At 34.6% G+C, this 16,170-nt stretch overlaps 1 long non-coding RNA gene across 1 annotated transcript in view; it reads right to left on the bottom strand.

Moving 5' to 3' along the window:
* Positions 1 to 1,176: 1,176 nt before the first annotated feature.
* Positions 1,177 to 16,170, bottom strand: part of LOC144377549 (uncharacterized) — an 87,001-nt gene continuing 72,007 nt past the window's right edge. The window contains exon 2 of the long non-coding RNA XR_013438544.1: positions 1,177 to 1,501. This is a non-coding gene — a long non-coding RNA (uncharacterized LOC144377549). The remainder of the gene's footprint in view (positions 1,502 to 16,170) is intronic.

The following is a 16,170-nucleotide window of genomic DNA, read 5'->3' on the forward strand; positions in this document are numbered from 1 at the left end:
ATTAAATGCAAGCAGCAACTCAGAAATTACATTAGAGTTGTTACCCGAGCTATCAAGAGTCAGCAGCTAGAAAGTGAAGATTAGGTAAAGGACTAATGTTAGTCACAGAATAGACATGATAAGCCTACTTCTGCCTCAGCAAAGAGGCTTATTTAAGCAGACAAAATAAGTCATAAGACAGGTGCTGGATCCAACAGCAGGACAGATGTTCCAACTTCTCATACAATGCTGAAAGAAGGAAGTGTCAAACTAAGCACTCTTGTTTCTAAGAAACTTTCCAATGAGGAATTTGCCAAAAGCAGTTAGAAAACATGGATCAAAGGTATGTTTAAACATATCACCTTTCTTAGTTCACTTGATTACAAATAATAACAGATCATTTGAGTAAATCTTAGCTGAGTTCTATTTTATATAGTTTTCATTTTACTGGCAAGACTAGTTCTCTGAGTTGCAATCTGTCACTTTCAAGTGGAAGGAAACAGCTACTTTAATTAATAAAAAATCTAACTGATATATACAAAAATTGTATATATTTACAAAGTGTTCTGTATTTTAATGCATGTGTACATTATATAATGTTTAAGTCAGGTTACATGCATCTATCTCCTCAAACTTTATGATTTCTTTAAGGCAATAACTTTCAAGAGCCTTCCTTCTAGTTTCTTGAAGTGTATGTGCATTATCATTATCTATAGTCATCCTACTATGCAATAGAACACCAGAACTTTTTACTTCTAGTTAATGATAACTTAGTAGCCATTGATCAACTCTCTCATTGCTCATTCCTTCCTACTCAGGTTTTTAAAAGTTAAAATAACAGAAAATCTGAAAAAAAATTGGTTTGGAAGAGTTTTTTGGACATAAAATTAAGAAAGGTGTCAAGTATATTACTTACTGATATAAATACATCCTCTATCTGAAAAGTGAATTATGCTAAATCTATACAATGTCACATGCCCACTTATTCTTAAATGTCATATGATATATGGTCATTGATCTGGGTTTTGCACATCACTGCATTTTTAAAAAAATATTTTCTTTTCCTTGAAATGATAACCTAGATGTATCTTTTACATTGAGATTCTAAAAATGTCAACTCTATTTCAAAATACTTTTGTTTTCTGAATATTTTAACCATCCCTTGATTTTATAAATCAATGTAGGCAAGCAATATAATTAAATCTAGAAAAAAGCAAGACTTTTATTTTTTTAATTTAAGAACATCAACTTTTTAAACAATAATCATTTTTACCACAAGCAATTAAAATATTAGTTCAAGAATTAAGATTGCTAAAACTTTAGGAAAGTAAACTTAGATTTTGGAAAGAGATAGCAGTGCTTGAATTGTTTGCTCTTTTGGATGTCTTCTGATGCCAAGATAGAAGGCCTTAAGTGCATTTTCACTCAATCCATCACTCAGTGTTTGTTATGCAGCTGGTAATTCTGAGAGATGAAATAACATCTTCCTCTCCACACTTCTGAGGAAGAGCAGGCCTCCTTCCTGTTGGTATAAAAGCGGTGGGTTACAAATCTCAGTGTTCCTCAGCTGCGGTAGAATCTATTACATGCAGTCCTGTTACATGCCCACCCCATAAGTCTGCAGCAGGAAGAGGAACTGGCACAAATGTAGGTGATCACGTGACATGAATAACAAGGTCCTGGGTCTCTCCTAGTTCACGACTTCTGCAGCTCCCAGGAGACATTAACAAACTTGGAACAGTGATTTCTAAAGATGAAAATATCAAATCCAAGACCTGACAAAGGCTGCTTAAGCTAAGGCTAATCACAAATAAATAAACAACTAAAGAAACAAACAAAAAACCTTTCACTTCTCTCATCTGTGAAAAAGGAGACAGGATAATGCTCATCTTGAGAAATACTAAGGTTGAATCATATTGTGTCTGTGAGGTCTCCAATACAAAGAAAACACTCAGCAAATATTTGCTCTTCCTTAAGTACTGACATGTAAGGAAATGTTTAAAACAATGTCAGAGGGCTGAGGATGTGGCTCAAGCAGTAGCACAATCGTCTGGCATGCATGAGGCCCAGGTTCAATCCTCAGCACCACATACAAACAAAGATGTTGTGTCCGCAGAAAACTAAAAAAAAAAATATTAAAAAATTCTCTCTCTCTCTCTCTCCCTCTCTCCCCTCACTCTGTCTTTAAAAAATAAAATAAAACAATGTCAGAGCACAGTTAAATGAATTCTAGATATTTTACACTCCTCACATTTATTCAAGTCTACTTCGCAGTCCTTAGAAAAAGTTTGCAGAAATACATTTGGACCACAGTATCACATACTACTGAACTCTCAATTGATTTCATTAGAGTATGTCCTGAATATACAGTTAAATTTCATTTGATATTTTATTTTTAAATTTTTAGTCTTCATAAATTTTCATATTTTAGAAGATGTTGATATATGTTGGAATTATCTTAGTTCCATAAGTTATGTAGTAGGAGGAACCAAATCTTCTAAATCTTTCTGAGGTGAGTGGTTTTATTGGGGTTAGCTCCTGGATAAACTTTCCAATTTCCTTCACTATTTTTGCTTTACTCTGGATTTCTGTGAGGACATTGCCAGTTGTTTAACACAGCTTCCCTTTGTCACTACTGCTACAGTGGCTGAAAAGAGGACAAGTTTGTTTTCTAGCCTCTCTTGCAGCTCTGTGGGGCCATATTACCCCAGTTATGGTTGATGGACCATAAAGGAGAGTCCAGTGGCTGTGACCGCAGCATGAAGCGGGCTGGTGGAGAACCTCCTCTCGCTAACTGCCTCATCTGCCCTTACTCCTGACTCATTATAGTAGCTCCAGTCTTACAGTCCCGCCTTCACTACCAAACAAAGCTTCAGAGTGAACGGTCTCCCTTCCTATCACCATGAATTAGATTCCAGTAAATTCTCCAAGCTTTTGGTTTTCTTCCTGCTTCTCTGACTCCTTATTTCCAGCCTTTCTTGGTCTGGTTTAGGGGTTCACTGTGCTTTCTTGTGGAAGCCCAGATACTTTCTCTAGGTCTTTACCTCAATTTAATCATAGGCTAAATTGCACTTAATTTGCCACAAGCCTATCTTCAATGAACTTCTTACAAATTCCTCGAAGTCATTTCTGTTACATCACTGACAGTAATTTTAACACACATTCACAAAGGAACATGAGACTTTTAGTCATTTCAATAGTATTAGAAAATAAATAGTCCCCCCCCCCAAAAAAAGGCAAATAAAACAAAACACTAGACTGAAACAAAGGTGCCCACCACATATTCTGGAGAACAGGATAGTAAGATGCAAAACATGAAGAAAAATTAAAGGGACTAATAGCAACCTAGAGTAGGGAAACTGATAGAAAACTATTTACAGAGGCAATGTTAGTTTGCTATGAAACTGAGAATATGACTGATGAGAAAAATATACTGTGGAAGAAGAGGACCCATTAGATGAATGAATTGGACATGAGAAAACATGGAAAAGAAAAAAAATTCTAAGCTTATTTAGTTTCAGTCCTATAAGACACTTTATAGAAATAAATATGTTGTGGGGAGGGGAGAACTTAAGAGAGAAAATATAAGAGCATTTTAAAGGTTTTCTAGTTTTGGTTTCGTATAAAGACAGAATACTAAAAGAAAGTGTGCTCTGTTATTAGATGGAGATACAGCAACAAACATTTGACCTGGTTTTGCAGATCTTGAGAGTAAGCTGTCACCCACATGTGTTGAATAAAGTCTCCAGAACAGACAGTTTCTCTGATTAGAGGAAGGAGGAAAGATGGTAGGACTATGGCATGTTCCTAGTGTAGCCACGAAGAATATGAAGCATAAAAGAAGAAATATTTCAAGTATTGGTTTTACTGTTTTTTAAATTATCATTTGTGGATGTAACAATTCTATCCTTTCCATTTTAAAATCATCCTTTCCATTTTTATTTTTCTAATTAGCTTTTGCTCTGTTGTTCTGTGAGTACTTGGCTTGGATCTGGAAAGCTTGTGTATTAAAGATTTTGTGGGCTGGGGATGTGGCTCAAGTGGTAACGTGCTTGCCTGGCATAGCGCGGGGCGCTGGGTTCAATCCTCAGCACCACATAAAAATAAAAAAATAAAGATGCAGTGTCCATTGAAAACTGAAAAATAAATATTAAAAAATTCTCCCTCCCTCCCCACCTTCTCTCTCTCTCTCTTAAAAAAAAAAAAAAAAAGATTTTGTGCCCAGTGCAACAAAGGTTCAGAGGTAAGGCTTTTAGGAAATGACTTGATTATGAGGGCTAAAACTTTATCTGAGGATAAATCCATTCAACAGATGAATAATTTGAATGGACTAAATTGTAGGCAGATAGAGTCAGGCAGAAGGAAGTAGGTCACTGAGAACGTGGCCTTGGGGATAATATCTGTCCCTCACCCCTTTCTTGGCTGCCAAGAGCTTAACAACTTTCCTCTGCCACACCCTTCTACATGTTTCTTCTGCCTTGGAACCTATAAATCATGGACTAAATCCTCTGAAACTGTTGATCAAAATAAATCTTTTGTCCTCCAGGTTGTTCTTGTCAGGTATTTTGGTCACAACAACAACAACAACAACAACAACAAAAACTAATACAGTGATCACATTTATAACTGTCTAAACTTCATAAAATTTCAAGACTTTAATGATATTTTCTATTATTCAATTACACAGAGTTTTTATTGTTTTTCTTTTTTCATTTCCATGACATTCCAAAACAGTGATAATGATACCAAGCTGAACCTTTCTACTAACGGCAATCTAATTACTTCAACATGTAATATTGGCCATCCTTTTCATCTAATTGGTGATATTTCTAACCAAGTCATTTAATTTAGTAAATGGAATTTCACAAGACCCTTTAAACAGGTACTTCCCTTTATACCAGGTACTTCCCTCTATACCGGTACTTCCCTAAGAACTTACACTCCCAAATTCACTTTCTTTATTCACCAACTTTATTATTCTACAATCCAAATAATATACTTGAAGGATGGTTTACTCTTGCAACCCTCCTTTTCCCAATTCTAATATTCTAAGAGCCAGGAATTATAAGATTATTTTGAATATGATAATGTCCTATTACAGAAATTAGATAGAATAAACTTTAAAGCTAGAACATACATTGAAAAAAAATATGGAAATAAGTCAACAATATCCTTTGAATAAAAGTGAAATTCTAGGGCTGGGGTTTTGGCTCAGTGATTGAGTGCTGGCCTAGGACAAGTGAGGCACTGGATTTGAACCTCAGCACTGCATAAAAATAAATCAATAAAATAAAGGCATTGGATCCATCTACAACTAAAAATAATCTTTTAAAACACAAGTATAATTCTGATAGTAAAATATATTTTTAAGACAGTAGCAAAGAAGATACTATTTTATTAATCCAAAATGATCACATCTCAAGTACATCTCAGAGAATTCTCACTGGGATGATTATGTTCAAAGGCCCCATATGTTTGTAAAACCCATATGCCTTTAGCAAAAAAAGAACAGAGAAAAGACAAGGCATTAAAAACTGGCTAAAGTATTCTAAGGTCATACTGCTAGTTCCAGTGCAGAGGATTCAAACTCTTCACTTGAAATCTCAAAATGAAGTTAACACATCTCACAGAAACAGGCTCAGATGACATCATTCAGCAGGGAAATGCAAGATAAATCTTCCCCAAATTAGGCTGGGATTATATTAGAAGTGCTGAAAAAGGAAGCAATGTGATTCCACCACTGGGAAAGGGGCTAGATAGAGATGCCTCCTAAATGAAAGAAGACCTACAAGTTGTATTAGGAACACAACAGAAGTGTAAATTTTGTCACAGACATGGAAAAAAAATTTTTCCAATAAAATCAGTTGGATATGTGCTGTTGGAGGGATCTTAGGTAAATAAATCTGTAAGCAATAGAATATTATAAAGATACGTGATAATCTACCCTTAATCCTATAGACCTACATTGTACATATGCAGTCATTAGAGGAAACAGCTTTCCTTAGTGTAAGAATGTGCCTACACTAGGCTCTGTGCCAAGCCACACCAATGTCCTTAGTATGGATTCCAGAAAAGGGGACAGTGAGGCACTCATGTGTGGTGTGATCATATGGCAGTGAAACGAAGGATGCAGAAATCAGCAAGAAGGGATGCCTCATCTAAAGTAAGAGGTCAGGAAAGGTAGGTAAACCAGGAAACAGAAGGGAAGATGAGAAGGGACAGCTAGCAGGAAGACAGGTGAAGAAGGAGGTCATTAGTAAAGGAAGAGGGTGTGGCCTGTCAAGGATCAGATTAAGAGAGCACAGAGGACTCTGCAGAATGAAAGGAGCTCAGCATTCCAGGCACTGGACACTGTGGGGGACAGTGAAAACAGTCGCTGGGAAATGGCATTCCTGTGTTTTGCAAGTTTTCCAAATGGTCACATTTATCATTTTTGCATTGATAAAAGTGCAGCCAACTTTTTAGCATTGAAACCTCTTAGAATATATCATGAAAATGAACCATTAGGTCAATTTGAAAATACTCCATTCAGGCAAAAGGTAATAAAGCATTAAATGAAAAAGAAAAAAAAATGAGCAAAATGAATGTGTTGGTTATAAGCACAGTTAACCAAAGGGAAACAAAACAAAAAAATCATCCATTCAAGTCTCATCAGGGAACCAAAGCATAAAGAAAGACTACAAGATAAATTTACGAATAGCAAATTTTGTGAATAAATTGATTGATGGAGAAATTCATAATTTAAATATGATTTGAATTCTTATTTTGTGAGTGTATAAAAATGAAGAGACATACATAATAGACATACAGAAGTGTTCTAGTAAGAATGGATCAAGAGAAACAATGCATAAATATGTTCTTTGGGTTAATACTGGCAATGCAGGTCAGATAATTATCACTGGCTTATTTTCTGAGAACTTTATCCAGGTGCTTTTCTTCCATAAACTAATTATTGAAACAAATTTATACCTTTCATTTCTCTACCAGTTTTATAGATAAGTAACATGAGGCTTAGATTATAAAATTAGCCTCGGGTGGCTTATGTGTTTTTGACACCTAACCAGGTAAGGTACTCATTCCTACTGAAGAGAATGCATGACTGACAAGAGGGACTGATGAGATTATCTGAAGATTTGGCCTGAAAACTTGCAACACGTCAAGTAGAGAAGAGAGCATAAATTTTTAGGAAATCTGTTGGGGCTATCCTTGACTGATTGGTCCAATTTAGCATTTTTTGCTAAGATGAGCAAAGACCTGGATTTAATTCTTGTTCAATCCAATCATCTTCACAGTTCACAGATTCTAATTCTGGTCAGCTGTCTTGCACATATACTGATATTCGCAAGGGAAGCTAGGGGAAAGAGTGCATACTAATGAGCAATTTCCTTGTCTCAGTTCACAGTTGAGGGAGGAAACTAGCAATCATGGTCACCTGTCTTCTTCAGATATACTTCTAAATCCCTAGTCTCAACCTCACTATTATAATAGCTTTGGGATTTTAAAAAATATGATGCCTCAGATTTACCCAGAGATTCCAATTTCCCCAAGATTCTAAATTTTATCTAGGGTTGAGAATCACTGAACCAAGCCAACCCCATTGCCATGACCAATTCTTGCTTTAGGAATGGGTATGTCATCCAACCTTGGCCAATAAAATATGAGAAAATATTTTGGAGCATTTACAGGAAATTTTTCTTAGATCTTTTTTTTTTTTTTTTTTTTTACCAGGAATTAAACTCAGGGGTGCTTAAACACTGAGCCACATCCCCAACCCCTTTTTTTTTTTTTTTTTTACATTTTATTTAGAGACAGGATCTTGCTGTGTTGCTTAGGGTCTCACTAAATTGCTGAGTCTGTCTCTCAACTCCTGAACCTGCTTCAGCCTCTGGAGCCACTGTGCCACTGCGCCTGGCCTGCTTAACTCTTTTTTTTTTTTTTTTTAACCCACAAGGTCAATTTAATTTCAAAAATATATAGGAATTGTTTAAAAGCCTTTGAATACATTTTGAAGGCATCATGTAGTCAATTGCAGAATGAATATTGTATACCAGCAGTACCCTCTGTGATCTATAGCTCCTTGGGTTCCTGGAACACTTTTGTGATTATTTGAGATATTAAAACTATTTTCTTCATAAAATAAGATGTTCTTTGCCTTTATTTATTTTATTTATTTACTTTTTATTCTTTTGGTACTTGAACTGGTGGGACAAAAAGCCATGGTGAGTAAAAGTGCTGGTTTCCAAGCAGGGGGTGTAGCTAAGCCTAGCAATACAGCAGGTTCCCTGCCAGGAATCAAGACGAAGGCAACAAAACCAAGTACTCATTATCATATAGTCTTCCCAGCCATGCTCTGGTCTTTCAGGGAAAAAAAAAAAAAAAAAAAGCCTAAATGCAGTTTTTGCTTGAGAATGTTTTTAATGAATCTGTGCAAATTATGAGTTTTGTTAACTTGCTATATATATAGTTCAGTTTCTCCAAAAGCCCACATGCTGAACTCTTGGTCCCTGTATGGGAAGGTGATGGAAACTTTAAGAGGTGGGACCCAGTGAAAGCAAATCATGTCACTGGGTATGTGCCCTTGAAGAGGGTTTTAGGATCCTAATCCCTTTATTCTTCTCTTTGCTTTTCAGCCGCCAGAAGGCGAGAAGCTTTGCTCCTCCATGATGTACTACACCAACAGAGGCCCAAAATGGGTTAACTGAACATGGACTAAAAGATCTAAAACTGTTTTTGCTTTTCTTTAAAGTTGATTATCTCAGACTTTCGTTCTTTATAATAGAAGCCAAGGAAAGATGAGACACCTCTTCTTTTGGACATTATCACGTCTAGAATAGACTCTTGAAATTATAGCAGGTATTTTGTGATCCTCAGAAAAATCAGCGTTCAGAGAAAGAACCAGCTCCCAGATAAAGTTTTAACTAGTGACAACACAATGAAAAGATTGAACGAAACAAATTCCTTTTGATCTCATTGATGTCTAGAATCCATCATGCCTCTGGACTTCCAATTATGAGAAGTAACAGATATCCTTATTACCCTCTTTGAGTCACTGTTAACTATTACTGGTTTCCAATATCATCCTAACTATTCTTGCACATGACAATCATTATGCTTCAGATTTGTGTGACCAATTAATCCTGGCAGGACGTTAAAAATTGCATCAATTTTCAATATTATTGCTCAAAATTAATTATGTCATTGTTACCTACAGTTTCAGATCCTTCAAGTTTATAAATGTGTCATAATTTATTCTGTTTGAAAATTAAAATTTAGAACCTAAAAATTAGAGATATGTCATTTTTCTGGATTCATTCCACTATGTTCATCTAGCCCACTCTGATTCCCAAATCTGCAATAACTACAAATAGTTCTAACCTTCTAACAATAAGTAATCTTGCTTCCTCATCATCCAATTATTTGTCCAAATAATTAAAAAACAAAACATTTTCTATGGACCTGATACCATGCTCCTGCTGATATATGTACATTTTAAAACATGTTATCTGCTCTTAAGACAGTCATAGTCAAGTTAGAGAAACAGTTATGAAAGAGGTAATTACAATACCATGTGATTAATTTATCATAGAAACTAATAAGGTAATTTTTGCAAGAGAGTCAAGATAGCTTTGCAAGCAGAGAGGTATTATTAATTCATAGTTTTTAAATCTTCAGATAGCTTTGTTTATTAAAAAAAAGAAAACTTCAAGAACTCCTAGGAATATAGAAAAAAATAAAAATGAAACTTAATCAGCCAAGAAGGATCAAGGACAGAAATGAGATACATCAATTACAGAGTTAGGAATCTAATTTCCAAACATATATAAAAGTACTGAAGCTTTGATATATGGATTTTTTAAAACATCAAGGGAAGTTCTCAAAAGTGAATGTTTTGTACCACTGTTTCGTTTGAAGCACAGGGGCACAAATAAAATTGCCTATTCAGAAAGTTGTAAATAAGACAAAATATCCCTATATCCTTAGGTATCAATTTTCCACATCAATCACCTCTAGTTTGCAAGAAAACTAGTATTGTTCTATAATGTTTTCCCATTCCCCAGAAATCTTGACTTTGCATAATATCACTTCAGAAACAACTGTCAAAAAGACAATTGATTTGATTATACCCAAGATTTGTAATACTGACTAAACAAAGCCTTTTACTAAAATTGATCATTTTATAAACTCTGATGTTTCCTTCTATTCTTCTTCTTACTCAGTAGTAAAAATATTGGCCATAGAAAAGAAATAATAGACTGTATTTGGTATTTAGAGACAGAGCTCTTTGAAATGCATTTTTAAATCCTGATTATGAATAAAAAATTTTCTGTTCATAAAAATATTTGATCAGATATTTGCTTCTAAGTAATAAAAAGTATGCATGTGCTTCAATAGTAGTTAATTCCAAACTTCCTGCCCAAGTTAAGGTTTAAAAGATTAGGAAAAATAGCATATTGACTATATGCTTGATTATTTATAAATATAAATATAAATTATATAAATATATAATTTATATTATTTATATTTATAAATCATGTTTATAAAAGCAAATTTAAATTTATTGCCATTTCAAAAAGTAATTGGGTTATATTTCCAAACACTGTTTACCTAAGGGGTATATGTCCCAATAGTAACTTTGATTAATTAAGTATTATCTGATATTCCTTTAGGGGAAAAAATGCTTAGAATACTTGATCCTCCAAGTACATTTTTTTTCCTGAAATATTTTCTCTTCCCTAACATCATAAGTCTGAACCTTTAGAAAGACCAAAACAGGATTTATACTTTGGGCCTGATAAGGATGATTTGCAATTATCCCAGCCCATCCTCTGAGTGCCCAGATTGATATTCAGGTCTTGAGAAATCTAGCAAGGCTACAAGCTAGACTATTGAAGTTGTCTGAAATTTCTTTTATCTGGAAGATTCAATTAAGGTTTATGACAAATCCATTAAATGTAGGAAATAAACTCCATTCTGGAGCTGTCAATAAAGAAGCACAGGATAAGCCAGGTAAGGGATTCTTGGGCATGCCTGACACTAGGCAGATTTCATTGTCAGGTAATGGTCCCAGGAAGTGCATGGATTCAACTGTTGACTGACAGCTCATTGGTGGACCTTTTGGCATGGGAACAGAATGAATGCTAGAGTTCCAAGGAAAATGGGTATAATTGTGTCATCAATTCACTACTTCCTTTATATAACTCTGTATGATTTCAGTTCTTTAAATGAAGGACCATCTCATGGCTTCTTTTATATTGCATAGGGACTCTGTGTTATATTAACTTTCATAACGCAGAGAAAATGAGTTTTGCCCCATGTTTGCCTTTAAAGATACTTGATAGCAACTAATTTCTGTTTTAAAAGTTTTTGACTATAAATAACTTTTAATATTTTCCCTTTAATCCAGTGTTTTTTATATACTTTTCCTTATCAAAACAAATTATTTTAATAGCCCATGCAACTTTATCTCTGGTGAATACACCATGTTAAGTACAGTCATTATTTCAAGTATAAAAATATTTCAAACACTACTACTACACACACCCCACACATATATCCATGGTCAAAGAGCCTGCAGAGTCCAGATTAAGAACCATATATCTACTAGATCTTCAAATGTTTTCTTTAAACACTGAAGCTGGCCAAAGAATTATCATACAGAGCTATATAAAGGAAGTAGTAAATTGATGATAGAATTATGCCCATTTTCCTTGGAAATTCTAGCATGTGTTCTGTTCCCATGCCAAAGGTCCACCAAACAAATCAGTTATCAACTGCAACTTAAGAAGAAAAAATATCTTTTCTCTGACTTACGATATGGTAAAATAAGATGTACATTCTCCTATATGATGCTTAAGATTTAAAAACATGATTTAGTTTATTGAACAAAGTCTATATAACAAACTTTTTTTACCAATAATAATTATAAGTTTTAGTACTATAGTTTAAAGATAACTTCTATGATCCATAGGTAGCTAATAACATATGACTGATGTTACACTGATTTAGTAAATAATTCTTAGGTATCTAAATAATTTCTACATAAATACTGATTACTAATTTAAGTTTAGATGCTTTTACTTGTTTTTATATCCTGTGGAATTGGTGTGTCTTTGAATCTTATTAACGAGTGTGCTCACATTTTATCCATTTAGCAAAGTCTGAAAGGCATGTATGTGGCTGTAGAAAAAAATGTTAAATGTATTCATGAAACATTTTTGCTGGTTTGCTAAAACGTTTAGAAATGACAGTTTCAGTTAAGTAACACATCATCCCCTACCCCAGTTTTTTCTTTGAAAATGAAGTTAGTTACCTTAATGAAAAGTGATCACTCATATAGGTTGCCCCAATAATGGCAAATAGTGACACAGGAAATATACCTGTGTATGTGCTATTTCTTGTCAGAGACACTAGTGTATCCCTTCATTCCAAAATATGAAGGATCCTAGTAAAAGATAAAACTCAAGAATAAAAATTCAAAAAGAGTTTTAAAATAAGTTTTATTTATCTTAGATTATAATGCCTGAATCTTGAGAGAAAACCTTAAAATGTAAAATTTTGATAAGTTCATGCAGTTTTGGTATGTTTATTAAACATCAATAAAATAAAGGAAGCAGTGAATCATGAAAATTTATTGCCAAGTATTATATCAGGTCAAAACAAGGATTTGCTTTCCTGTTGATGTCAGAATGCTTAACAAAGGACAGTCAGTACAGGTTTATATTTTTTATTTTCTTTGGATCCCACCTAGCTAGCACAGATGCTGTATTTTATCAGAATAATCCTGTGCTTTGTGTTTACATTATGATTAATTGTCATTATATTAAAAATTTGAAGAACAAAGTACTTCATTTATGAATGACTTACATTTCACTAAAATTCTGTTATATTCTTACTCTTTCAAACTATTTTCATCACATTGACTAGGTAGCTACTATTTTTCGGGTATCCATGATACTCTCTTGATCAAATAAACAAGGGTCTTTTAAGAACTTTTGATTTTGCCTCCCAAGAATCATATCTAAACTTTAGAGTAAGTACATAAATAAGTAAAATGCCAGGATGTCCTTTACACCTAAAACAATCCTTGAGATTTCCCAGAGGGCCCCTCAACTTTATCGAAAGAGCTATCATAGAAACACTATAAAATCAGAAGAGATGCCCGGCCTCTGCTCAGTTAAATGTGTACAGGCAATAGAGATTAGCAAAATCATTTCAGAAAGTGTGTACTTTATGAGTAGGCCCTTGGTATTTATCAATGTATTCACTACCCATGATATATTTTTGTCCTCAGGAAGACACTGATGAAGCCCTCATAATACTGCTAATTACCATATGCCAACAGAGAACTTTAGTTTCCTCCACTCTGTTACTATTGGTTACTGTAACAAATCCTGTTACAGTCACACTGTGTTTGTCACCAATTGGTAATTTCTGTTACCAATTGATAACAATGGAGACAAGCTAAAATTTGTGTGTTCAAAGAAAAGGACATTTTTGGAACTTCATGGAAAATACTTCATTATATGTTCTAATTATTGATAATTCCATGAAGAGATGTGACTACCAGCTTCCCAGCCAATATCACTTGAGCAATTTTCAAATCACCCCAGAGGACAGTCAGGATTTCCAGGACATTTTTAGTCTAGAAGCAGGTGACTTTCTGAAAACCTATTCGAATAAGATGTTTGTATAAATAAATCAAAATATGCTCAATTGTCATGTATATTCCAAAAATTAATAAAGAATAAATAAATAGAAACTAATTGTATAGGACTAAATGAACTGATAGGAGAATTTAATCATGATTATTAGCTTGAAAGGCTCTTGGTGCTATGTTAACTAACTGTATAGGTACATGATCATTCTCTTATATATGACCTTTCTCTTCCTTTTTAATCTATTTCTAATCTTCAACAATATTATTTTAAACTGACAAGAAACTGTTCAATGGTATCTGACTCAAACTGACCTCTGAGAATTAGAAACATTTTTAATGATTCTCCTTGATCTGTCATTAATATAGTTTTTGTACAGATTTAATTTTAAAAAAAAGTCTCCCTGTTTAAAAGGATAGAATTGGATAAATCAATTGTGCTGCCAAGAGCATTTTGGGAATGTCATATTTATGACTCTTTTAAGCATGTATAACATGCCCATTAGTAAAAAGCAAGAGTTGTTGCTCTTATATGGAAGGTGATGCTAAGGAAGTCCCCCCAGGAAAACTGAACTTATAGATTCATGGTTTACAGTGGTTGGAGAATCACCTCCCATCAGGCCAAGGACCTTATCAAAACGCATGGACCTTGAAGAGGGATCAACTCACCTGACCTTATAAATTCATGCCCCTTCTTCACTGAGTCAAACTAGCTATGTGTCTGACAGCACCCAGAATATGCCTCTGAAATAAAGAGCTTGTGATTAAATTTTACAGCCAATGTCATACATCCCAGACACAATACTGTGTTGCAGTCCCCATGCTCACTGATGCCCCTTCTGAGCCCACTCATGCTGGACCTTTCTGAAATGCTTCTTAAATATAGGCCACTAGGACCTGGTCCCCAGGGAACCTGTCCAGCCTCACTGCATAGTCTACTTTATCCAGCTCAGCTCAAAAGCCCAAACCAGTGCTATCCACTGCCTCGGGCAAACATTATCACATCACTTCAAGTAGGGCACAATTTCTGAATCCAAAGTACATGACATTTCAAAGTTGGCATTGTTCTACAAATATACTTCACAATAAGGCAAAAAGACACTGCAAAAGGGAAAGGCAATTTTCTCTAACCAAAGGGAAAAGTAACTTCTCACTGATAAAATAGCTGACATCTAAAACCATTAATGTAAAGAAAGAAAAAGAATTTAAGATAGGGTGAAAAGAAGGAGGTTTGGTCCTTACTCTGCCCCTTGCTAGCCATGAAATTTCAGACAATCATTTAACCATACTCTGTTTTATTAGCTAAGCCATTAGCTGGAAGACTTTTATAATAATACATGTGAAAATATATATAAAAGTTAATGTGCCAAATTAATGTAAAGTATTATGCCATTAACAAAATTATTAGATTTCTCTTGGTCAGGAAAGGACATTTATGAAAGACTTGTGAAATTTTGTTCTAATAATTTGAACTTTTGGTTATATGAAAAAAGAACAATCTCACCCTTTTAATCACTGATGGATAAGTCTATGTATTTTTAAAATTAGGTAACATAAGAAAGAGTTTATTAACCAGGCACAATAGTGCACGCTTGTAATCCCAGGATGGCAAGATCAAAGCCAGTCTCAGCAATGGCAAGGCACCAAGCAACTCAGTGAGCCCCTGGCACTAAATAAAATATGAAATAGGGCTGGAGATGTTACTCAGTGGTTGAGTGCCCCTGAGTTCAATTCCCAGTCCTCCCTGACCCCCCGGCCCCCAAAAGAAAAGAGTTTATTAAACAGATTCCCATACACAATCCTCATCTAAAATTAAAACAACATTTAGCCTGAAATGTGCATTTCTTCCTTCTATGCCCTGAAACCATCCCCAACATTAGGTGTTAAATGTCATAGGGTTGAAATAAACAATGAAAGATACTATTATTAGTTTGTACGGTGGATAAAATGATTAAGAGAGACAGGTGATTTGATTCACCAACTCAAGATTACCTGGAATTTCCTAACAACTAAAGTAGTCATTTAGTCTGAACTTGAACACAGTACAGGGAATTCATCCCCTCAAGAAGAGCCACACTGTTTCTCTTCCTTTGAGATGAACCCTCTCTCCTTGAAATTTCTACCATAAAAGGTTAATCCAGTTGAGTTCAGACAATGAGGGAAGGGGGAACATCTGCTCAAGAAAACCAGAAGTAACATACTTTTAAACAGTATGATATGTTCATGAAATCACCCCAACCAGGTATCACAAAGGTTGTGATGAATGTCATGATGGAATCATGCCGGTGGCGTCTATTTTTATGTAGAGACTCAACAATGTGATGCTCAACCCTGAACTGGGGCTGGTATGTAGCTCTATGGCAGAGCTCTTGCCTAACACATGGAAGGCTGGGGAATTGACTGTTCGCAGCACAACAAAGAACAAGACAAATAAAGAAAAATCCTAAACTGCATATATTGGTGATTTTAAAAAAAATTATTGAATCAATAAAAAGTCAGTTAAATTCTTTTGTTTCTCCATGTTTCCAAGTTAAACA

Source organism: Ictidomys tridecemlineatus, chromosome 5, assembly GCF_052094955.1.
Source record: "Ictidomys tridecemlineatus isolate mIctTri1 chromosome 5, mIctTri1.hap1, whole genome shotgun sequence".
Lineage (NCBI taxonomy): Eukaryota > Metazoa > Chordata > Mammalia > Rodentia > Sciuridae > Ictidomys > Ictidomys tridecemlineatus.